The 23,313-nt window shown below is 46.5% G+C and overlaps 1 protein-coding gene across 2 annotated transcripts in view; it reads right to left on the bottom strand.

The window, feature by feature from the left end:
* Nucleotides 1-18,081, bottom strand: part of PAK2 (p21 (RAC1) activated kinase 2) — a 50,317-nt gene extending 32,236 nt beyond the window's left edge. The window contains exon 1 of one of the 2 annotated variants that reach the window (XM_077349093.1): nt 17,924-18,081. The gene's annotated coding sequence lies outside the window, so the exon portion shown is untranslated. Of the gene's footprint in view, nt 1-16,997; nt 17,811-17,923 lie in introns of those variants that run through there. The other variant, XM_077349094.1, reaches the window with a different exon arrangement.
* Between the last annotated feature and the right edge of the window lie 5,232 nt (nt 18,082-23,313).

Raw genomic sequence — 23,313 nt, 5'->3', positions numbered from 1 at the left:
CCTGAGCAAGACCAGCTGCTGCCTCTCAAGAAAGAGCAGCTCCCCAAGCCAGAACAGCCACCACTATAATGCCATTTCCTTGTGGGTGAAATCTGTGTGCAAGACCTCCTGTTGCCTTGACTCCAGTTCCCTTGCTTCAGCGAAGCTCTGCCCAGCTGATACTCAGTTTCCTGACTTCTGCTTCTGGCTTCTTGGACTACGAGTCTGGTATTTGGACTTTGTACTGGCTTCGGACTTTGTTTCCCTGGTTCCTGACTTGACTTCGGCTTGCCTCTCAACACAAGGGGGCTCTCCCTAGGACTTTGGTTGCTAGTGCTAAGTTAGTGCTAAGACCCAGACTGGACACAGACTCTGCTATTCGGTTTACAATTTGGCCTTGGCTTACTAGCCAAGAGCTTAGCTACCCAGACTGCACCTGGGTGCACCTAGCAGCACACTCTAGAATTTTCTCACCAGGAATACTAGTCTGTCCCTTTCCATTACCATCTTCCCTCAGCAGGTTTAATTTTTCCCCCTTTCATCCAATGTTGTCTTGGGCAACCCTCTTTTCTGCTGTATGTTTTACTTGTTGTTTTCATACAAGTATCTTAGATGTGTTTAGTTTGGTTGCAATGGTTTTTTAGATATGCTTTCATTATATTTTAATGTGTTAGCTGACTTGGTACTGATGAGAGCAGAAAGGTATGGTAAAAATGTTGTAAATAAATATCCCTCCAGTGTAGACCTACCAACTGCCATTTAAGTTAGAGGTCAGCAACTTTTCAGAGGTAGTGTGCCAAAGTCTAATTTAAGACCTGTGTGCCAAATGCTGCAGAGCTCTATCTCATTCTCCTTCCCCATCCCCTGTACAGGCCCCTGGGGAAGTGAAAGGGAGGCAGCAACTCCACTGCAAGTTGCTTCTTGCAATTCTATGCAGCATATAACAGCTGTTTGATTTGAAGGGAGGGGTTTCCCCCAGTGCTGAACAGGTGGAGACAGCAGCCAGCTACCTGAGAGTGAAGGGGAGGAAAAGCTCCCTTCTTTCAACAACAACCTGAAGGACAGGTAATGGTGGGAGCATTTAGGCCTTTCAGCTGTGCAGTGCAACTGAATATTGCCCAAAGTTCTCCAATGTCACACATCGCAAGCCTTGATTTACGTCTTTACTAGCGGCAAAACCCATTGCACCCAGGAAGACAAGGGGTGCTAACACATACACTTGCACTGTGACCTTCCTGAGTTCTGGCTGTCAGACGCACAGGAAACTCACAACAAAACTTATTCAAAAGAAAATAGTTTTATTGATTAGCACTATACGCATTGGACTGAAAGTCAAATCTGACTCGAAGCCAGATTTGCCTCAGCTTATCAATACATTTCTCCCGCCCAAAACTTGACAGTTCCCAAGGAGGGGGGTGGTGAAGAAAGACATATGTGAAACAAAAACAGGATTCCAAACTCCCATCCTTGAGAGAGGTGACAACAACCCTGTGAGCCCATAACAAGATAAGGTTAACATAACATCGCTATTCTATTTTATTGCTTACAAACTACAAGGCCGGGGCTAGCAGGCGCCAGGCTCAATCAAGCAATATAACTGACATGGAGGAACTCAGGCTAATTTATGACAGAGATTCTACAATCCTGACATCCCTCCGCATTAAAACTAACTCCACTCCCCCACCTAGCCAGCATCTACCGGACGAGGACAATCAGGGAATGCTCGGTGGAAAGCCCGGAGAAGGCGGGGTGCTTTCACATTCCCAGCCTCCACCCACTCTTTGTCCCCAGCAGGAAAATCTTTCCAATCGACCAGATATTGAAGGCGACCCTTATACAAACGAGAGTCTAAAATTTGGTTGACTTCATAGTGGGTGTCTTTATCGATGTAAATTGGCACAGGCGTAGCTGTTGGAGGGTGCCACTCGTCCGGGGCCGGAGCTCTTCGCAGCAGGCTGGAATGAAAAACCGAATGTACATTCCTATAAGTCTTTGGTAAGGCTAGCTCAACAGTCACGTCATTAATCAGTTTTACCACTTTAAATGGCCCCACATATTTTGGGCCAAGTTTTTTGGATTTCTGTTGGCACCTCAGGTTCTTTGTAGACAAATAGGCCAGATCTCCCACTTTCCATTCAGGAGCAGGTACTCTCTTTTTATCTGCTTGAGCTTTATAGGCTTGTTTAGCCTCCTTGAGGCTAGCAACAATTTCTGGCCAACCTGTACTGATGGTTGCTGCCCATTTATTTATGTCAGGAGCCTCTGTAGAGCTGAGCTCCCAGGTGGGGGCTGCCACCAAATCAGTTCCATACACCACCTTGAAGGGTGATGCCCCTGTTGAAGCATGGACCCCATTGTTGTAGGCAAATTCAGCAAGTGGCAATAAAGAGACCCAGTCATCCTGCTGGTGATTGATAAAGCAACGCAAATATTGTTCCAGGATTTGGTTTACCCTTTCGGTCTGGCCATTTGATTCAGGGTGATAGCCCGAAGTAAGGGCTTGCTCCACTCCCAATAGTCTTAGGAGTTCCCTCCAAAACTTGGAAACGAACTGGGGGCCCCGATCCGTCAGAACACGTGTCGGGATCCCGTGCAGACGTACCACGTGTTTAATGAATAGAGAAGCCAATTTAGGTGCTGAAGGCACACCCGTGCAGGGAATGAAGTGAGCCTGTTTTGAAAAAGCATCCACTACTACCCATATCACGGTGTTCCCGTGGCTGGGAGGGAGGTCTGTGATAAAGTCCATAGTAACATCTGACCATGGGCGAGAGGGGGTGGGTTGTGGCTGTAATAGCCCCTTTTTCTTGCCCCCAGCCGGTTTTGAGGCAATACAAATGGGGCACCCCTGTACATATTTTTCCACATCTTTGCGCAGAGATGGCCACCAATACTGTCTCCTGACCAGGTGCAGAGTTTTTACAAAACCGAAATGTCCAGCAGTTTTTGCATCGTGGCAAAGTTTCAAAACTTTTCCCCTGACCGAAGCAGGAACAAAGAGTCTCTCGCCCTTAAAAAAGAGCCCCCCCTTCTCCGTCAGATCAGGGCGGAGGGAGCAAAACTCCGGATCTTGGGACACCTCCTTCTGGACCCAGCCCCCTGGGATGGGCGTAACAGTCTTTGTGTGGCTACGCGTCACGGCGGCCATTCCCAGTTGGGCGGGGGTAAAAACGGTATCTACCAATGGGTCTCGTTTGCTGTTGTATTGGGGCAGGCGTGACAATGCATCTGCCAAAAAGTTCATTTTGCCCGGCAAATGCTTTAGGGAGAAGTTGAAACGGGCAAAAAACTCCGCCCATCTCATCTGCTTGGCGGAAAGCGAGCGGGGCTGCTTGAGAGCTTGGAGGTTTTTATGATCCGTCCAGACTACAAACGGGATCGCGGATCCCTCCAGCCAATGCCTCCAGGTGGAAAGGGCCAATTTTACAGCGGCTGCTTCTTTTTCCCAAATTGCCCAGTTTCGTTCTGCCCCCGAAAATTTCTTTGAAAGATAGGCCAGCGGGTGTAATTTCCCGTCCACCCCCTCTTGGAGGATCACGGCCCCCATTGCTACGTCCGAGGAGTCTACTTGTACAGTAAATTGCTTAGAAGGGTCAGCATGGGCCAGTACTGGTTCGGATGTAAACAGTGACTTTAGTTTGTCAAAAGCGTCATGACAAGGGGGGGTCCACAGCAGGGGCGCCCCCGGGCGGCTCGCGGTTTTACCCCCTTGTTTGGTCTTTAACAAGTCAGTGAGGGGCAACGCCACCTTGGCAAAGTTGGGGATAAAGGTCCTGTAAAAATTAGCGAACCCCAAGAAGCTTTGCAGCTGCTTCCTGGTGCGGGGAGGTTCCCAAGCCAGCAAATCACGCACCTTGCCAGGGTCCATCTCAATCCCAGCCTGGGAGACACGGAAACCCAAAAACTCCACCGCATCGCGGTGGAACTCACACTTAGACAGTTTAGCAAACAATTGGTGCTTCCGCAAGCGGCTGAGCACCTCGCGGACTAGGTCAGCATGACTCTCGACATTCTCTGAATACACAAGAATATCATCAATGTACACCAACACCCCCTGGTACAATAAATCATGCATAATTTCATTTATCATATTCATGAACACGCCCGGAGCGCCGGCGAGGCCGAACGGCATTACGGTGTACTCAAATTGCCCTAGGGGAGTATTAAAAGCCGTTAAATACTCGTGCCCCTTCTTGATCCGGACTCGGTAGTAGGCTTCCCTCAAATCCAGTTTCGTGAAGATCCGCGCCTTCCCCAAGTGGCCCAATAAGTCTTTTATCAGGGGGAGCGGGTAGGCGTTGCAGGTGGAAACCGCATTCAACCCACGGTAGTCAGTACACAAGCGCAGCGAACCGTCCTTCTTTTTTACGAAAAGGACCGGGGCTGCCAAGGAAGAGGTGGCCGGTCTAATAAAACCCCTCGCCAGGTTTTTGTCCAAAAATTCCCTAAGCTCCGCCATCTCCCGCGGGCTCATGGAATAAAGTTTGGCTTTGGGGAGAGGTTCCCCTTTCTTTAATTCAATGGCACAGTCAGTTTTACGGTGGGGGGGAAGTTGGTTGCACTCCACTTCCGCGAACACATCAGCAAAGTCCCGATACTCGGGAGGGAGCGCTGCCCCCCCTGATCCCAAGGCGGCCACAATCCCCGCACTTGGAGAACCCCGCGGTCGAGCGTGCTGCTCGCAGGCGGGAGAGGTAAATTTCACAGTCCCCTCTTTCCATTTCACTAGGGGGTCATGTTCCTTCAGCCAATCCAACCCTAACACGCAAGGGAAAGCCGAGTGAGGGGCTACCAAAGGTTGGATTCGTTCCCAATGTTTTTTTATGTCCAAGTCCATGGGGCGCGTCTTAGCCGTGGCTTCCCCTCCGGGAGCACATTTCCCGTCTAATTGGGTGATTGGCAAGGGTTCCTTCAGTGGCACCTTTCCCACCCCCAAAGTCTCGGCCAGTGCCGGGCTCACTAGGGATTGGGTACACCCCGAGTCCACGATACACCGGACTCCCACTGTTCTCCCGGACTTGGGGTTGGAGAGATTGGCAGGTAGGAGTAGCAAGGGGGAATCACTCACCACGCGTTTGCCCCTGTTGGCGGCCTGCTGGCGGGGCGCCTTTACAGCAGACCGTCCTCGTTTCCCGACTGCTCCTCGACTTGATCCTCGTCGTCCAGCCCGCTCCCTTCCTCCGAGTCGTCCACTGCCGGCACGGCAGCCACTGGCACCAGGAGAGACTTGGCACTTTTCTTCGGAGTGGTTTTCTTGGCAGGCTGGGCTTTCGATGGGGCGCCGCTCACGGCCTTCGGGGTCGATGCTGCTTTCGTCGGGCAGTGTGCGAGAAAGTGCCCCGCTTGGCCGCATCCCAAGCACAGCCCCTTTTCCATGCGCCGGGTGCGCTCAGACGGCTCCAATTTGGCTCGGGGCTTGACTTTCGCCGGGGTGGAAGTTTTCGCCACGGTTTTGCCTGCCAGGACCTGGACCATCGAAGCTCGCTCCAATCGATTTTCCATTTCCCCAGCCAATTGGACCCACCCTTCAACCGTAAGCGGGTCTTCCAGGAGGAGGCATTTATCTGCCAGAGTAGGATTAAGGCCTCCCACAAACGACAGCACGCGTTGGGGTTCCGTCCAGTCCGGCACAGAGGAAGCCAGTTCTTTAAACTCTCTAGCGTACTCGACCACTGACAACTTCCCTTGCCGATGAGCCCTGAGTTTTTTCTCCGCGGTCTCTCGTTCGAACGGTTCCACGTACATCTGGCGCAGGGCTCTCATAAAATGGTTGTAGTCACGGATGGCTTGGGGGTGATAACGGTACAAGTCCACGAACCATTTGGCTGCTTTGCCTTCTAGGGCTTGACCTACGAAACGCACTTTCTCAGCGTCGTCCTGGAAAGTGAACCCCATTTCCATCATATAGGCCTGGAGGTGCACCAGAAACGTAGGAAAGTCGGAGGGGTCCCCAGAAAACTTAGCCTTGAATTTATAGGTGCTCCGCATCTCCACACCACGGAGGTGGGCAGGTAGGCGCCCCGGGCCCCAATCCGCCGGTGCCGGGGCCGGGACCAGGGGTCGTGCACCACGGCCGATGCCTCGCCCTCTCCCTGCCGCCACTCTTGCTTGTTCCGCTGCCCGTGCCGCCTCCGCTGCCCGCGCGGCCGCTCGCGCCGCTTCGCGCGCCGCTGCTGCCGCCGCCGCTTCGGCTCCCGCAACGTCCGCCGCCGCCGCTGCTGCCGCCGCTGCTGCATCCTCGCCTCCGTCCGCGCCGTCCCCTCCGGCTCCATCGCCGCCCGCGCCGCCTTCGTCCTCTCGCTCCTCGTCCTCGCCTTCTCGTTCCCTCTGCGCTCTTGCTCGAGCCTCTGCCTCCGCCTCGATTTCCAGCTGCGCCCTGGCCCTGGCCACCGCCTCAGCATCCGCTGCTGCTTGTGTTTCCGCCATGCCGTGTTCCCGCAGTGCAAGCCCACCGCTCGCTCGTCGCAGGCTGGTATCGTGCGCACCACCCCCGAGCACTTCCTTCAGCAAGCGTTGCGTTCGGCGCTTCTCCTCCGGATCCAGCCGACCCGAAAGATCCTGCAGCCAGTTAGTCACCCTGTCCAGCTTGTACTGCAAGTCCTGTGTCTCACCCACAGGCTCCAGCGCGTAGCTAGGCAGTCCCAGGTGCTCCGGCCACCGTTCATCCCCAGTAGGGCGGTCGTATCTAGACAATCGCCTGCGCTGGGTGACGTGTCGCTCCAAAAATTCCTCGGGTCCCGGGGTTGCCCCCGAGATTGCCCGCATCATGCCCGAGCTGTGCGGGCCGGCACCAGCGCCGTCGCCCTGGGAGAGGTCCCAATCCAGGCCCTCTCCCTGCTCAGAAAAAGTGTGTCCCTCGCCCTGCATTTTGCAGGTGAAAGGAGTTGTGAGATTTGACTTGATGTCAGACGCACAGGAAACTCACAACAAAACTTATTCAAAAGAAAATAGTTTTATTGATTAGCACTATACGCATTGGACTGAAAGTCAAATCTGACTCGAAGCCAGATTTGCCTCAGCTTATCAATACATTTCTCCCGCCCAAAACTTGACAGTTCCCAAGGAGGGGGGTGGTGAAGAAAGACATATGTGAAACAAAAACAGGATTCCAAACTCCCATCCTTGAGAGAGGTGACAACAACCCTGTGAGCCCATAACAAGATAAGGTTAACATAACATCGCTATTCTATTTTATTGCTTACAAACTACAAGGCCGGGGCTAGCAGGCGCCAGGCTCAATCAAGCAATATAACTGACATGGAGGAACTCAGGCTAATTTATGACAGAGATTCTACAATCCTGACACTGGCCCTCCTCTTCCCCATTCTCTGCTCTATCTTGAGATCCAGTGTGGTGAAGTGGTTAAATAGCTGGGTTTGATTCCTAATGCCTCCTCCATATGTAGCTAGCTGAGTTGCCAACTCCCAGGTAAGGTCCTGAAAACCTTCAGGAACATGAAAGAAAACGACAGGATGAAAGAAAGAAGAGGAAGGGAAGGGAGAAGGAAGGTATCAGTTCTCTGGAGAAAACAGCTGCTGTGGAGGGGCACTGGCCATCTTATCCCCACCCTTATTAAAAAGTGTCTACACAGGTCCCCACTATCCCCACCTTCCCATACTTGGCAGGGCATGCCGTGGAGGGGTGGGCTGCCACCTTCCTGCCCCACACATCTTCCAAAGGCTGGGCTGAGGTCACAGGGGGATGGGCTGCCATCTTCCTGCCTCATCTCCCAAAGGCCAGGCTACTTGGGAAAGGCCATAGGGGATAGGTTGTCTCCTTCCCACCTCCTCCCCCATATCCCCCAAAAACCAAGCTGGCTGGGGAAGGCTTGCTCCTTCTGCAGATGCCCTTAGACCTCCTGAACAAACTGTTGACTCCCTGGATTGAATTAAGACATTTGTTGCATTCTGCCTGTCCCTTGGCATTCTGTTTTTGAAATACTGATTCTCTCTGCCTTCCCGTGTCAGCTCATCTGTGCTTCTTTCTAGCTGGAGGGTGAAAAGCGGCTGAGTATCAGGAAGAGGAGGACAGATAGGCCCCAAAATTGGCCTGAATTGGGAGAGTGCTCTCTCCCTAATGGTGGCACACCCACAGGGAGGGCTAATCAGGTAGGGAATGAGTCATCTGCACATAATTTGAACTGACTGGCTCTCATTGGAACAGTGCTCTCTCCCTGTTGGTGGCATACTCCCAGGGAGGACCAATCAGGAAAGGAGTGAGTTGTCTGCAGGCAACTTGAGCTTTATTATGTTTAGTGATACTGATGATAACTTTGACAGGGCTGGGTTTTTTTAGTGGGAATGTATCATCACTGAAATCATATTACACAAACACTTAACTTGACTTATTTCCATTTGTTTCCTATTTTCTTCTAGGTTCAAATAACGGTGCTACAAGATCCAAAGCAGCCAGAGCCCAAATTTTCCATGAAACTAGGCTGACTCCTATTCCACCATGTTTAAGACCAACTCTTCACAGTCAGTAAGCATAACAATGCAGCAAGCACATATTGTTTGTTACCTGTCAAGAGCCCCTGGAACTGGATAATATATAACTATATATAACTATATATAACTATGCTAAGAACTATTTTCTACTACTGATTAGCTACATAAACAGCATAAGCTATATGATCACTAGGATATACACTGAAACTTCATGTCAACCCTGGAGAATGCTTCAAAATAAAAACAGTAAATGATTCTGAAAGAGAAAATTAAAGAAAGTGGGTACCATAATACAACCCTAGACAGCAAAAGGCTTCCCTAAAAGAATGCCACTACTGAGTTTTTACAAATATACCAACTCATAGCATTGACACCAAAAAGCATCTTACATTAATGGAAAATTTAAACAAAATAAATGGCTGCAGCAAAATAAATTAGTATTATCTCAGTTTTGTGTCCAGCAGCTGTTATTTCAAATGTAAACCTATGGCAGCTAGTTGTGAAATAGCTTTCCTGGTTTCAGGTTTCATCATGTTTTTGTGGTTTCCCTCAAAGCAGATAGCAGCAGCCATGTTTGAAGGAAGTGAATGTGGCTAAACTATTGATTAATGGATTGTTTGTTCTTATGAGAAATTAAGGTATTGTTTGCATCTCACAACCTGTTCTTACAACTGTAGCTATGACACACAGTAGAACTATTTGAATTAAATTATGTTGAAAGCATGCTGTCCAGCGTATTATGTGATGGTTATTATTTAGGCTATAACAGTGACTAGAGGCATTCCTTTCCACATCTCTAATCAACCGATAGATCAGCACCTCTCACAGGAGATGGTGTAAGGAGGGTATGAGCATCTGTTTGGGAATGACAGAACTCATTAAACTATCTCTTCTACATACATGAGGTACTTCCTACTGGTTGAGCTGGAAATTTTCGATAGCTTTTGATGCTGTGATTTTCTATTATTATTTATTTTATTAATTTCAGTATATTATATTTGTATACCACCATCCCTTGTGGCTCAGGGAAGTTTACACAGAAGCTTTCAAATGTAGTACAGTATAACAGTTTGATTTGAATTCCTAACATTTTAACAGGGAGAACAATTAAGAACAAGAACCCATAACAAAATGTAGTATAGGACATCTTGATATTGCTGATCCAGATTGACATTCAACAATGAATATCTGATTCATTTATGCTGCACTGTGTGCTTTGTTCTTCCTTTGTGAGTGCAGTTGATGAGGGGAGGGGCCTTTGGCCACTGGCTGGTGATAGGTTCATTTGCTTCAACTGAAAGCCTGGTAGAAGAGCTTCCATTTGCAGGCCCTGCTGAATTGTTTTACGTTCGGCAAGGCCTTGTCTGGGAGCTCATTCCACCTGATCTGGTGGGAGCCAGGACAGAAAAAACCCTAGTTGAGGTCAAAAGAGCTTCCCTGGGGCCAGGGATCACCAGCTTGTTGATGATAACAGAGCATAGTGCTTTCTGGGGGGCATAGGTAGAGAGGCAGTTTCTCAGATACTCAGGGCCCAGACCGTGTATGGCCTTGATTACCAGAACCTTAAACCTGATCCGGTAGTCAACTGGTAGCCAATGCAGTGACTGGGAGTGTGGGCTGCATGCGGGCCCTCCAAGGTTTTCCTGTAAGAACCCTGGCTCCTGCATCCTGCACCAGCTGGAGTTTCCAGATCAGGCATAAGGGTAGGCCTGCATAGAATGAGCTGCAGAAATCCAGTCTAGAGGTTGCTTGGATCACTTGGATCATTTTGACCAGATTAGTTTATTAAAAGATTTTTATGCAACCTGTCCACAATACATGACTCTTTACTAGCTGGTGTTACAAAGGTGTAACTAATTTTCTCTGACTGCATTGAGGATGTGATTGCTTGCATGTTAGTTCACAGAGTTAGGGCTACCAAGAGGGGACAGGACTAGGGAAAATTACTGGAGCCCAACCCAACTGAAAAGCCCCTGTTGACTGCGTCACACTGCATTTAGATTTATTTTTCTTTTAATGCAGTTTTGTACTGAATCCCACTGGGTGCACGAGTTGTCTGATTTTGCTGGCTGGGCCTTTTAACAATGTTTACTACAAGGTTGAGGGAAAACTTGTGCTTATCAGATCCTGCTAAACCCAACAACCAGGTTAGCACTGGAACAAGGCAAAACCAGCCAGAACACCTAATGGTCATTACAATCATTGCTAGACTGCAGCCTCCCAACATGGTGATTGTTGCCAGCAGTGTTTCCCTCTCCCTTTTCCTCCATCCAGATCTTTTTGTCTGCTAAGTCAGAACTTGCCTGTTAGAGTGCTGCAGAAAAATAAAACAATCTTGTTCTTAATTTTTCTTCCACTTTTGTATTTTCCCTCTTCCTTCATTTTGCTCTCTTCCTTTTATGATATGGCCTCATCCCCCCACCCCATTCCCTCTTTAGTTGTCAGTCTTGGACTCAACTCCTTCGCATTCCTGGTTGGCCACCAGTTTCATCTGTCAAACTTGAAAAGGATGCTCCCCCTGCTCTTTATATGCATGGTAATAGAACATGGATCTGTTTTTCCATATATGTCAGGCTAAGCTACTAGCACCTTACCTGCCTCCAGAACACCTAACCACAGTGATCCATGTGACAGTCACCTCCAAGCTAGATTACTGTAACTCATTCTACCCGCATCCCTGACCCGGAAATTACAGCTGGTTCAGAACGCAGCTGTGGAGAGCTTGCATACGACCTGTTCTCCAACAGCTACACTGGCTTCCAGCTGAATCTAGGATCAGGTTTAAGGTATTGGTTCTAACCTTTAAGGCCTTATACCATCTGGGACCAGGATACCTGAAGGACCATCTCTCTCCATATCCCCCCCCCTGCAGAGCTCTTCACTCTGCAAATACCAACATATTGGTTGTCCCCAGCCCCAGAGACGTCTGCCTGACCTCAACCAGAACCAGGGCCTTTTTGTCCCTGGCTGCAGCCTGGTGTAATGAGCTGCTGTCAGAGATGTGGGCCCTTACAGAGCTCCCAGCATCTCGGTTCCATGTGTTATTGTGAAATTTATATACCTTATACAACTGTGATTGATGTTTTAAATTTTTAATATGCACACTTCATTGTAATCAATATTTGTACTTTAATCTTTACTTTTAGCTCAGCCTTTAGGTCCCTGATTCCCAAAGTTCCAAAGGGCCTGCAAGATGGCGCTCTTCCAACAGACATTTGGTTGAGACCAAGGCTGCATGCTTACCAACTGAAAGGACCCCCCTGCCCAACCCCCCACCCACACCCAGGCTTCTGCCTGAGCTCTTCCCCTGCCATCAAAGCCAGGCCAATTACTCTAATCTTTATAGGTTTTAACATCAGGTCTGGGTGATGGTTTAACTCGGTGGTCCCCTGGCACCAGGCTGCGGCTCCCTCTCCCCGCCCCCCCCCCAGTAAGAAACTTCCCAGGCCACAAGCAAATTGGCAGCAAAAGTGGCCGATTAGCTTGCGGCCCAGCAAGCTTCTTTTTGTGGGGGGGGAGGGAAGCAGGGCCGCGCATGCGCATTTGCGCCATGCGTGGCCGCAAACATGCATGCGCGGGAGTGCCACGCATGCACGTTTGCGGCTGTACGTGGCGCAAACGCACATGTGCAACCCAGCATGCACGTGCACGCAGCCAGGTGATCGCCCTCCCTGCTGCCGCCGGTCCACAGCCTCGTGAAGGTTGCGGACACTGGTCTAACTGACCGGTTAACTATAGTGTATTTTAGTTGCTTTTTAAAACATTAAAAGTTTTTATTGTATAAGATTATTCCTGTTGCTGTAAGCCACCCACAATCTTAGGGAGGGAGGCAGACATGTGAACTAGAACTCCCTACTCCCCATTAGATTTAACTACACTGTAAATACTGTTCAGGCAATGGGTTGTTGTTGCATTCATGGGATATCTAATATTCCTTCATAAGCACTACTTTGCTATTGTAAACATGAATCATGTTGTATGGCAAATTACAAGAATCTTGTTAGAATGTGTTAGTTAACTCAATACCAATGATCTCAATATTTCTCATCCAGCATCATTACCTAATGTGATAGATAGAAGTACATGGATAAACTTCTTACTAATTTAGGGAGGATTAATTGTGAGATGAAGGTTTTGTGAACTACAGCCCACTATATCACATGTGTCCTATATTGGTACCCATATGGACCTGTGTACAAATGTAATTACAAAATTAGATACATGGTTTGAATCAATATCATATGTGAGGGCTAGTGGCTCTAAACTGCCCTGAGCACAAAGGGAACATGTGTGGAATTTCACAAGACTTGGCATTAACTATGCTAAGATAGATCAGCTGGAATTCTAGAGTCATCCTGAGGATACAGAGCTGTATACTGATTTAAACATCTAGGAGTGACTGATTCAGTACAGAACAATATAGATGCTGTGGGAAAGCAGAGGAGGTCAAATAAACTGAAACTGAAAAGAACAGTGATGCTAATGGCCTTTGAGCAAATTGTTATAATCATTTAACAGAATAATAGTATCTATCCCATCTGAGCAAGTTCAGAGTCTACACTTTGCCCTGATCCTAAGTAAGAAGTCAGTAGCTTTGGCCAGAAGCGCCTTTTATTAGGCACACTCAATGTACAACAACCCCTTTTCAGAGAGCAAGAAAATCTCACCATCCGGAATCAAAAGGTTAGACTACTGTAACATCCTATACATGGGACTGTCCTTGGAGATAACATAAGCTGATTAACACACAGAGGCATACATATTTGCAAGAAATTTTATTGCAGCTGCACCTGCCAACCAAATCCAAGATGCTGATGTTTGAAAAGCTTTCACAACTTGCATCCAAAAAAATTTAGGAACTAGCTTTTCAAACCCCACATGCCATACTCAGTTACTACATGAAGTCATATGCGATGGAATGCAGTTTTAAGAAGCTTAGAAGTCCTCGAAAGGCAACTAAAGGACTGTGAAGGATTAATTCTTCATAGAAAGAGTGACAGGCTTCTTCAAGAGGTCTGATTGGTTAACATCAGCTGGACAGAAAAAGACTTCTGAACTGGATGCTGAGGAGGATTCAGCCTGATTTCAGCCCTTGAGCAGTAACAGTTTCAGAATGCAGCCCTGACTGAGAATACATAGAAGAACTTGGGGAAGTTGGCAAGGTGGGCCAAAGAAAGGTGATATTCTAGTAAGGGAAGAATTCCCCTATCCAATCAAGCGGAGTTAACTCTGAAAAGTGCAGACATACCTGGTATGGTGTGGTTCGAGAATGCCTGCAGATATCTTGAGAGTTAGTTAACTCAATGCAAGTATTGGTATTCCAAGGTAAGGCGTTTGGGAACTGGAAAGAGTGTACCAGCCTTCTGGAAACCAATCAGGTCAGAATATTCAAAGAAAGTGTACTAGAGTGTTTGGGGAAACATTGGAACAAAAGCCTCTCAAACCTAAAGATTTAAGTTTAAGAAGTTTAAGAAATTCTCACTAGCCTGAAAGACCTAAAGTCTGTGTATGTACTGATTTTACCTCAGTTTTATCTCTACTGAACAAGAAATTGTCAACCCAATTTCCACCACTATTTTAAATATTTTATTATTTAAGAATTTCAAAATACCTCAAGCACCCTTTAAGTTGTATGTAAAAGGGGACTCCCAATCCTTCCCTTGGGTTCTTGAGCTGATAGGATGGGACAGCCAGAGTTCTCAAGCAAAGATGAAAACACATTACTACGGTGTCTCAGGAAGGAAAAAGAGAATCAAAGGAAAAATCTTGCCTCTGAGGGAGGGATGTGGAGGGCGGCATCATAACATGCTTTCATATTTCACTATGGCAGCTGAAATTGTTACCAGCTGGGAGAGCATTTTGCTATGAGATGCCCTCAATATACAGATGACTGCCAGCTCCAGCACTCAGAGCAGGATCTGGTAAGGCAGCATAAACATTCCCTAATTAAATGAACAGTTTTCACTACAATCATAACGAAGCTCTGGAATAACTTCCTGAGGTCAGAAACTGTGTCCCTCATTAGCATGTAAGAGCTAGGGTTACCAAGAACTTTGGGAAAAATACCCTACCCACTGCCACAGAAGCTTAATGGGCTGTTATTTACGTCCATGCCATGAAAACTTTCACCATCTTATTTCTATACGTTAAGGTTAAAGGGTCACAAGATTCTTCAAGTTGTCAGCAAGCCTATGAGATGCTGTAGCACTAATCTATTTCATAGAGCCTTCAGGAGCTAACATGAAGCTCCAGCAGGACCCTCAGCTCTTATGTGGCCCCTCAGCTGGATTCCCTGATCCCACCCACATCTTTCTGCAAGCCTGGAAAAGCCTCAGGGTAGCCCATTAAGTGCAGTGGAGGAGGGGTCATTCCCAGAGGCATCTATGGGAATAATGTGCCATAGGACTATTTTGCCAGCTAGGTTAGTAATCATTACATTATCAGTTGTGGAAAATATGTGCAGTTCAATACATGTGCCCAGAGATCTACAATCATATTCTGGAGATGAGATCCTTCTTCTAATCCAAGTACCATAGTTAAAGCCATGGGAGGAGAGTAGCAGCCAAGTGTTCCTTGATCATGCCTGTAACAAGCATAATTGTGAATTCTTTTCACAAAGGAATGTTTTAAAATACACTTTAATCCATATTTATGCTACATTCGGATACCTGTCAGCTCCTTTTGGAATTAGCTTACCACTGAAAAGTACGGTTAAAATCAAATAAGCATCCACCAATTGTTCTGACTGAAAATTCATTGAGCATCCAAGCAAATTTGCATGTGTATTGATTAATTGCTAATAGCATTGGCAAAGAGAGCATTCAAGGCAGTATACACACTTAAACATATCTTATACTGTCTTATTTGTCTATACTGTCTATTCTTCAACTATACTTCCAATCTCAGAAGGCTGCAAAAAAGCACCATTCATATAATTAAATGACAGAAGTATTTTAGTGATAAAATGGAGCCTGATAATTACAGGCTCCTAGGAGTCCAAACACCCAAGAAGCAACTAATGTCATTTGTCTGACAATATTTTCCCCAAAAATACCTCTTTGGAGAAGTCTGCAATATTCTTCCAGTGCTAAATACAAAATTGAACAGGAACAAAAATCAGGATTTTATAAAATATATTATAATAACAATTAATCTTATTTAATCTATATATCTTGCATTAGATTTCATATTTAGCAAGTCTGTGGCAGAATTATCATTTTATAACCTTATTTCTTATCCTCTGGGCAGTCCATGCAAATAACACATCTGTGGCTTTCAGTTTTACACCTCTACAAAAATATTTACACAAAGCTATTTATTTCTTATCACAAGACATCTAATCCTGTGTAACAATTGGCATACAGTATACAGTTTGAACAGATCACAGAACCAAATTTTCTAGGTCTTTCAATTCTTCTAGATCTTTTTTACAAGTACAAATTGTTTTGAAATCACCACCACCATTCTAAGATGTTTCATTGCAAAATATACTTTAGGCCAGTGGTTCTCAACCTGGGGGTCGGGACCCCTTTGGGGGTCAAACAACATTTTCACAGGGGTCACGGCAGGGTGAGCGGCTTGGGGGGGGGTGCCACCACTGTTGCCGTGAGATCGGAATGGTGGGACAAGAGGCAGAACTGAACTGATAAATTCCAGGAAAAACACCAATTTATATGCAATCATGAACAATGGATCTTCAAGCCATTGATCAGTTTTGGTTTAGTTTCTGTTAATTTTATAGTTGAGGTCACCACAACATGAGGAACTGTATTAAAGGGTTGTGGCATTAGGAAGGTTGAGAACATGTAACCTTGGAAAGAACATTGACATTTCACAACTCACTCCTGCCACCGGAATTTTGCTTTACAATACGTATTCTAAGTGGTCACTCCAGGTTCTGTCTATGCTATTCTATATGCCAAGTGGCACAGAGGAAGCTTCCAGAATCACTCCTGGCCATCACTTGCAGAATTGAGTAAAGTATAGGCTATGATGACCCTATCTTTATGGTACCAAGGTTAACAATACAGCAGGCCACATTGTAAGAGCCATTACTTCTGAACACAATTATGAAAACTAACTCCAAAGCTGAATAAATTTACCCCAAAGTACCCATAATTCAATGCCAAGTTCTTTTTCTTGAGCCATAGGAACCAGTAGGAGAATCATGGATAGACCTCAAAACTTTCAACTGTCTCAGATCTTGTGAATTTATAGTCCCTGCAAGTTCATGTAGACAAATGCATCACAAAATAAAACCGCTTGAAGATTTAGATTACTTCTGATTAACCAGCTAGCAATAAGCACTATCTATACAGAATAATGCCCCTAATAAAATTGTACACTATAGAATTGCAAATATATATGCTAAGGAGACTTCAAACCCATACTTGGTTTTAAGGCACGGAAAATACCATAGATGGAAAAATACACCTTAGAGGGTAACATGGAAACTCTTCCTACTGCAGTAAAGTTAAACATATTATTACGGCTAAACTATAAGACTGGGGGGGAGTGAATTATTACCAATAGCTCCAAGATTTCTGCACAGAATTGCCAATAGATACTCACTTTCTCAATAGTCTGAGGAAACAAACAATTTCAACTCCGGCCAACAAACTGGAAGACATAGGGGGTGGAATGCCGCTGTTAAGGATCCAGACAGTACTTTCCAGTCAATATGGAAACCTCAGTGATAGGCTCAGAATGCAGTAACAGAAAATCTCCATAGTTCCCAAACCACAGTGAATGAGCTTTTGGGGGGGGGGGGCAGATCCCCATCTGACAACACTACCTTCACTTCATTATTATACAGTTAAAGAAAGAGGGAAGAATGGGACACAGATCAGCAGCCACACCAGCATTTCCCTCCCTACAGTACCCCAAGCCACAGAACACCTAGTAAAAGCAACAACAGGCCTTGGGCAGGGAAGATCTGCATTGGAACCCTCCCTCATCAGGAAGCTCCTCAGATGACCCTGGACCACTCACACGCTACTGAAGCACCTTCCCTGAGTTCCTTGGGGCCAAAAACGATAAGACGTCAATGAGAGAAACTAATAAAAAGCCACTAGGGCCAGGCCACAGAGTTATCAGTGGCGAGAGTATCTTTATTTTTTAAAAAAGAATCCCTCCCCCTCCAAACTTCCCTGCCACTAAGGTGCCTTTCAAGGCCTCAGAGGGTTCCTTGTTCCGCTTGTGAACAGCGGCAAGTTCCGTTACGCGAGCAAGTCTGCGAGGAGGCAAGCCCGTCCGCCACGGCCACTGGAGAGAGAGCGTGCCCCGGCCGCCTGCCCCTTCAGGTGACCGCAGCCTTGAGCCTGGGCCTCCAGTTGCGGAGCTCCACGCCCAAGACACCTGCCCGCACCTTCCCTTCCTTGCCCCTCCTTCCGAGACCTCCCGACGCCTGGGCGCCGAAGAGCCCGACTTCTGGGCCCGGCAGCTCCGACCATTCCCCCCCCCCCCCGAGAGGAGCGCTCGAAGCCGCCCGCACTCACCAGACCCCGGCCCAACTGCTCGCCGCTGGCCAACCGCCGCCGGAGAGCAGGGCGCGGCCTCCTACAATGGCGGGGAGGAGGACCCACCGGGCGGCCTGAGGATTAAGCGGAACCGCCGCGCGTGGCCACAGCCCGGGAAAGGAAGAGGTGGAGCCGGGCAGGCGGCTCCTGGTGCAGATAGCGGCGCCAAGGGGGGGGGGGGGGGGTGTTAGGAGGCATCAAGACTACAGTTCCCATCAGGCACTTCGTGCGCGCCGCCGCAGTACCTCTCCCAGAAAGTATCCCGACAGCAGGTTTTTGTCCCTTCGGAAGAAAGCTTTCGTCTTCTGTCAGACTCCCCGCTGCAGAGAGAGGGCTGGTAGATTCGCTCTCTGCTTAATACTGTCGTGAGCCATTCCCCCTGACTGTCCCTTACAGCCTCTTCATTCTTCGGGCTACTCAGCGGTGAGTTTAGCAGCAGCGCTGAGCAGGAAGAAAAAAGGAAAACCTTTCAAGTAAAGACTTCTGTAAACATGACGGTTCGATGAAAACGGTATGGCTTTGTAAGTGGAAAGCGCAGTCTCGGGTTGACTAATACTGAGTAGCTCTTGTGGAACTCTGCTGAGCTAGTCAAGGTGAAGAACATAAAGGCCTGAGGCGAAGGAGGACTCGTTCCATATTAGGTGTGTTTCGCTCCGTACGAGACTGCATTCACTGGCCTCTCCAAGCCAAATACAGTTGTCGGTGAATCACCATCCGTGAGTCACCTCTAATCTAGAGAAAGCAGGACACACACCCTTCCAGTGATAACCAGTGACCATACTGCAGGTAAACATTTTTAAAAGCCCTCAGACGGTGGCATAGGAAAAAGAACGAGGGAAGAAAGCAAAAAATCACCATGAAACCACCTTTGTTTTGTATGCCCAACTACAAGACAAAACACCTTGTTCATTCTGTAGCAGGCATTCCCACCACCAGACACCAGTTAGTATTTCCAGTTAAGCTGAACCAGCCTGGGAATGGGCTGTTTTTTTCCAGGAGGGTGCATACTTCCTTTTATCCTGTTCATAGTGCCCTCTCTGACTAATCTGTTTTTCCAGTCCCTCATTTTATACAACAGTTAAAGAAAACACATCCATTCCCACCAGTATTTCTAAAACCACTGTTCATACAACAATGTGTGTGTTAGAGAGCATGAGCTCCTGAGGGATTCTGTGTAGTATAGAATAACAAAGAAGTTTCAGTCTCAGATTGTTTTAGCACATATTCCAAAAGTGCTTTTTTCCCACTTCAGCCCTAACATAAACCCAGCTGAGAAGTAAAAGCAGGCATCCAGTGAACAGCCTCCAATGAATTGCAAATTAATTGTCAAGAATTGCCTCTCTACTTGCAGGTGCAAGCAGAGTCCATCACCCTCCAGCAACAGTTTATGACCCTTCTATTACTCTGATAATGATTTATTGGAGAGGAGGGTGTTGCCCAAGAGCCAAACTAGCAGCAGCAGCCAACAGAATGAGAGCAGCTACCTAGGTTGTTCTTGACAGCTGGAATCCTTGTACTTAACTCCCAAACTATTTACATGGCCTGAAGCTCTGACCTCTCGTTTCACCTCAAATTCCTTGCAACAGCTGCTTTTCCTTTTAAAAAAATATTACCCCTCCTATATCTGGCTGTAAACTCCCTGACACTATTCCACAAAACCAGATATCATCACTTGCAACTCTTGAAATTTCAATACACCATTTAAAGGACTGAAATAGAGCAGCTCTATCTAGTCACTGTATCTCAACTTAGCCTACATCACTAGGTTGTTGTAAACATAAAGTGGAGGTGGAAAAACATGCCTAGTACCTTGAAGAAAAACAAAAAATATGATCAATAACTGTATATTTCCAGAACAAAGAACATAAAGATATGGCTTTGACTTAACAAGTAACTATGATTTGCTGTTACATGTGCCTCTGAGATCCTCAGACACTCCCTCCTTCCCTCCCTGCACTAAGATGTTTAACTTTATCAAGTTTCATCTGATTTATGGTGAACCCATAGGGTTTTCAAGGCAAGATTTGTTCAGAGGTGGTTTGCCATTGCCTGCCTCTGTATAAAAAATCCTGGCATTCTTTGGTAATCTCCATCCAAATACTAATCAGGGTCAAACCCGGGTTATGTAAGTGAGGAGAAAATAGTTATAGTTTGTAGTTTCAAATGAGTAGCCGTGTTGGTCTGAAGTAGCACAATAAAATCAGAGTCCAGTAGCACCTTTAAGACTAACAAAGATTTATTCAGGATGTGAGCTTTCAAGTGCAAGCACTCTTCGTCAGACTAAGAACTGACGATCATAACAGCAGGAAATGGTCAGTTCTTAATCTGACTCGAAAGCTCACTCCTTGAATAAATTTTTTTTGGTCTTAAAGGTGCTACTGGACTCTGATTTTATAGTTCGTAGTTGTTACATCTAAAAATGTGTTTGGAATTATTACCATAACATTCCAACTCAGTACTGCACATGTTAAAGATGCTGAGTGAATTGCTTATACTCATTATTTCACTAAGGGCACACATTTTGTCAGCACAGATTTTTATATAGGACTATATGGGCTGGATCCAGATAAAATTGGCAATTTCCTTTTGCAGAGGACTGGCCAACTGATTTTCATCTGCTACATTAGAATTGAAGGGTGGAGGTGATTCTGTGCCAGTTCTTGACTGTAAGTCCTTACATAAATTAATTGGAGCAGCACTATACATACTTTCTTTACCAACCAGCAAGCCCTAAAATTTTAGGTATTCATGTATTTTAAAATAACTTGACCACTGAGGAAGACCCTCTGGTCGAAACTCATTAGGTCTTAGTTCCATGTGCATTTATGAACTTGTGTACTTTATTATAATAAATATTTGCATTTAAAAATTCTCTGTGTAGCTCAACCTTCAGGTTTCTAACTTGTAAGTCCTGGCATGCCTGCACCTCATTTTACAGCAAGTTGGCTTTTGTTAGCTCTGGGCTGACTATACAGGACCCCTCCTCTTCTGAGGAGTCCTCACCATGACACTCCCAGCACAAAGTACAGGGCTGCTGGTGCTGAGCCCAGTGTGGCTCCCAGACTATCCCTGTGCTATACCACTGCTACTAGGTGCAGCACAGTTATTGGACTGTATTGCGAAATGCAGTATACCCTGCAGAGTTCCCTAGTTTTGCCGGCAACATACCTGATATATCTCCCATGCACTGGCAATGGCATGCTCAGCGTGGCTTCTTGACTGAAGGGTCACCGCCAGGCCCAGCACAGAGCCCTGGGCCCAGTGTAGCTCCTGAAATGTTTGGCCAACACAGGACTGAGCACAAAGCCTTTGACTACCGAAGGAACACACACACACATGCATGCACACACTCTCTTTACATTCCTGAACAATTATCACATTTGACTGTCTCTTTGTAGTTCAAATACTATGAGTAATACGTCTAACTACTAGCCGCCTCTCAAACCCAGTCTCTATCACAAAAGGTGTTTGACAGAGTTGTACTTTGGCACTAGATTTAATTTGTATTTGCATGACCTCCCAAATTATTTACAGTCTAATCACTTTCACGCTCCTAGTCTAGCTGCACATCCTATTTCGCTTTTACTTTATGTAGGAGATGTAATTCTTTCTCATTCAAAGTGGGGGCTTAGGATGTCTTCTCTAAGCATTTGTTTCTTATTGCCATGATAATCTGTTTCCTGCTAACTACACCAAACCCAAAATAATGTATTTCCAGAAATATCTATCATGGAAACAGGAGGCCCATGGAAACCGGATGGGCATTGGATTGAGCAAGTGTCCAATTTCAAGTGTTTAGACCTTAATTTTGCGTTTTCTAATCAATGGAAATTTCATTAGAACAAAATTTGAGTCCAGTGGCACCTTTACGATTAACAACATTTTAGCCAAGGTGTAAGCTTTCATATAGAGCCTCTTGTGGCGCAGAGTGGTAAGGCAGCCGTCTGAAAGCTTTGCCCATGAGGCTGGGAGTTCAATCCCAGCAGCCGGCTCAAGGTTGACTCAGCCTTCCATCCTTCCGAGGTCGGTAAAATGAGTACCCAGCTTGGTGGGGGGTAAACGGTAATGACTGGGGAAGGCACTGGCAAACAACCCCGTATTGAGTCTGCCATGAAAACGCTGGAGGGCGTCACCCAAGGGTCAGACATGATCCGGTGCTTGCACAGGGGATACCTTTACCTTTAAGCTTTCATATGCACAGCACACTCAGATACAACGGAATGGGGATTTCAAGTCCACATAGAGGGTGAGCTGTAAATTAGTACACAGCATAATGAAGTTTAATAGATTCAAAGGAATAACAAGCCAAATTTAGATGGTTGGGGAGTTCCTGGAGATTTGAGGGGGGAAGAATTTCAGACAGATATAGTGCCAAAGACTCTACCCTCCAAAGAAGCTATTTCCTCCAGGGGAACTAGTACTGACAACCCCCAGGTGAGGGCTGGATATCATCTGGAATTAAAGTGATCTCCACGTGACAAGAGATCAGTTTCCCTGGAGAACATGGCTGCTTTGGAGAGAGGATTCTATGGAATTATACCATACGAAATTGCTTCCCTCCCCAAACACCACCCTCTTGAGGCTCTATCCCCAAGTAGTCTCCAGGAATTTCCCAAACTGGAGCTAGAAACTCTAAGGTTCTCAACCTGGGGGTCGGGACCCCTTTGGGGGTCGAACAACCCTTTCACAGGGGTCACAACAGGGCAAGCAGTTTGGCTGGGGGTGCCATCCACACAACAGCCTTGCAGGGTAGATCGAGATAGAGCATTCATTTGTCTGGAGCAGCGGAAAAGAGCAAGATCAGCATGATGAGACAAAACTGAACTGAGAAGCTCCGGGAAAAACAATTTATATACAATCATGCCATTGGTCAGTTTTGGTTTAATTTCTGTGAAAGAACCATAATTTTATGGTTGTGGGTCATCACAACATAAGGAACTGTATTAAAGGGTCGTGGCGTTAGGAAGGTTGAGAGCCACTGCTCAAAGAGGAATGGCTCCATGTAATTGGGAGGTCTGTTGTGATTCCTGGAGAACCATTTCCACCACAAGCATGAAGTCAGGAATCAAAGGGGAGCAGAAAAAAGAAAGAGAGATGAGGTGGGGAATAGAGACAGAAGTGACAGACATAGAGGAGAGAGGGGGAAACAGAATGGGTGGTGTAAGAAGAGAGAGAAAAGTAGGGGAAGAGGGGAAGAAGCACAGGTAAATAGAGTGAGATGGTAGCAGGTTTTTCGCAAGTTTCAACTTGTATGTAGCTAATGCCTTTAATAAAATCTTACCACAAGGTAATATATTTAATTAGAAATGGTTGAGTACATAATTACAAGGACGGCCTTTCAATGCACTGGTTAGGTACAGATGCAGAAA

This window comes from Paroedura picta, chromosome 8 (genome assembly GCF_049243985.1).
Source record: "Paroedura picta isolate Pp20150507F chromosome 8, Ppicta_v3.0, whole genome shotgun sequence".
Taxonomy (NCBI): Eukaryota; Metazoa; Chordata; class Lepidosauria; order Squamata; family Gekkonidae; genus Paroedura; species Paroedura picta.
This window is presented reverse-complemented; position numbering and strand designations above follow the sequence as displayed.